At 39.0% G+C, this 2,661-nt stretch overlaps 1 non-coding gene across 1 annotated transcript; it reads left to right on the top strand.

The window, feature by feature from the left end:
* The first annotated feature begins 1,593 nt into the window (after window positions 1–1,593).
* On the top strand, window positions 1,594–1,701 carry LOC148562397 (small nucleolar RNA R71). Its single transcript, XR_015887030.1, has one exon. It is a non-coding gene; the product is annotated as a small nucleolar RNA R71 (small nucleolar RNA).
* Window positions 1,702–2,661: the final 960 nt, after the last annotated feature.

Genomic DNA, 2,661 nt, shown 5'->3' on the forward strand with positions numbered 1-2,661 from the left:
CAACACCAAACTTAGAGTTTGACTGTGGGGGCTTTGGTTGACTCTGTAGTGAGAGAAGCTTTTCATGCTTCCTCTCCATGGTTACAGAAGGAGATCCTTGAGTTTTAAACACAAGGTTATCCTCATTTAGTTGAAGGACCAACTCTCCTCTGTCCACATCAATCACAGCTTTTGCTGTGGCTAGGAAGGGTCTTCCAAGGATGATGGATTCATCCTCATCCTTCCCAGTGTCTAGGATTATGAAATCAGCAGGGATGTAAAGGCCTTCAATCTTTACTAACAAGTCCTCTACTAATCCATAAGCCTGTTTTATTGAATTGTCTGCCATCTCTAGTGAGATTCTTGCAGCTTGTACCTCAAAGATTTCCAGTTTCTCCATTACAGAGAGTGGCATAAGCTTAATGCCTGACCCCAGGTCACACAGAGCCTTCTCAAAGGTTATGGTGCCTATGATACAGGGTATTAAGAATTTACCAGGATCTTGTTTCTTTTGAGGTAATTTCTGCCTATCCAATGCATTCAGTTCATTGGTGAGCAAGGGAGGTTCATCTTCTCAAGTCTCATTACCAAATAATTTGGCATTCAGCTTCATAATTGCACCAAGGTATTTAGCAACTTGCTCTTCAGTAATGTCTTCATCCTCTTCAGAGGAAGAATACTCATCAGAGCTCATGAAGGGCAGAAGCAGGTTGAATGGAATCTCTATGGTCTCTAGATGAGCCTCAGATTCCTTTGGTTCCTCAAAGGGAAACTCCTTATAGGTCAATGGACGTCCCAGGAGGTCTTCCTCACTAGGATTCACGTCCTTCTCCTCCTCTCTGGGTTCGGCCACACCAAGTAAGGTAATGGCCTTGCACTCTCTTTTTGGATTCTCTTCTGTATTGCTTGGGAGAGTACTAGGAGGAGTTTCAGTGACCCTTTTACTCAGCTGGCCCACTTGTGCCTCCAGATTTCTAATGGAGGACCTTGTTTCATTCATGAAACTTAGAGTGGCCTTAGATAGATCAGAGACTATATTTGCTAAGCTAGATGGACTCTGCTCAGAATTCTCTGTCTGTTGCTGAGATGATGATGGAAAAGGCTTGCTATTGCTAAACCTGTTTCTTCCACCATTATTAAAGCCTTGTTGAGGCTTTTGTTGATCCTTCTATGAGAAATTTGGATGATTTCTCCATGAGGAATTATAGGTATTTCCATAGGGTTCCCCATGTAATTCACCTCTGCTATTGCAGGGTTCTCAGGATCATAAGCTTATTCTTCAGAAGATGCCTCTTGAGTACTGTTGGATGCAGCTTGCAATCCATTCAGACTCTGAGAAATCATATTGACTTACTGAGTCAATATTTTATTCTGAGCCAATATAGCATTCAGAGTATTAATTTCAAGAACTCCCTTCCTCTGAGGCGTCCCATTACTCATAGGATTCCTTTCAGAAGTGTACATGAACTGGTTATTTGCAACCATGTCAATGAGTTCCTGAGCTTCTGCAGGCATTTTCTTTAGGTGAATGGATCCACCTGCAGAATGGTCCAATGACATCTTAGATAATTCAGACAGACCATCATGGAATATATCCAGGATGGTCCATTCTGAAAGCATGTCAGAAGGACACTTTTTGGTCAGTTACTTGTATCTCTCCCAAGCTTCATAGAGGGATTCACCTTCTTTCTGTTTGAAGGTTTGTACATCCACTCTAAGCTTGCTAAGCTTTTGAGGAGGAAAGAACTTGGCTAAGAAGGCCGTGACCAGCTTTTCCCAAGAGTTTAGGCTATCTTTAGGTTGAGAGTCCAACCATATTCTAGCTCTGTCTCTTACAGCAAATGGGAAAAGCATAAGCCTGTAGACCTCGGGATCAACCCCATTGGTCTTAACAGTATCACAGATCTGCAAGAATTCAGTTAAGAACTGAAAAGGATCTTCTGATGGAAGTCTATGAAACTTGCAATTCTGTTGCATCAGAGAAACTAATTGAGGTTTTAGCTCAAAATTGTTTGCTCCAATGGCAGGGATTGAGATGCTTCTTCCATGTAAGTTGGAGTTTGGTGCAGTAAAGTCACCAAGCATCCTCCTTGCATCTCCACCATTATTATTATTTTCGGCCATGTCTACTTTTTCGAAAATTTTTGTTAGATTTTCTCCAGAGAGTTGTGCTTTAGCTTCCCTTAGCTTCCTCTTCAGAGTCCTTTCAGGTTCCGGATTAGCTTCAACAAGAATGTTCTTATCCTTGTTTCTGATCATATGAAAAAGAAGAGAACAGGAAAGAAAATATGGAATCCTCTATGTCACAGTATAGAGATTCCTTATGTAGGTATAAGAAAAAAAGAATGGAAGAAGGAAAAGATAAGAATTCGAACACAGAGGAGAAGAGTGGGTTCGAATTTTTGAGTGAAAGAGGGGTGTTAGTAAATAAATAAATAATTAGAAGGAGATGAGAGATGAAAGAATTCGAAAATTAAATAAAATAAAAATAAAAATTACAGTTAAAATTCAAAAATTTTAAGAAGAAAAACGAAATTAAATTAAATTAAAATTTAAAACAATTAGTTAATTAAAAAGAAATTTTGAAAAAGAGGTTAGTAATTTTCGAAAATTAGAGAGAGAGAATTAGTTAGGTAGTTTTGAAAAAGATAAGAATCAAACAAGATAAGATTAATTGAAAAA

This window comes from Arachis ipaensis, chromosome B6, assembly GCF_059453495.1.
Source record: "Arachis ipaensis isolate K30076 ecotype BB chromosome B6, ASM5945349v1, whole genome shotgun sequence".
Classification (NCBI taxonomy): Eukaryota; Viridiplantae; Streptophyta; class Magnoliopsida; order Fabales; family Fabaceae; genus Arachis; species Arachis ipaensis.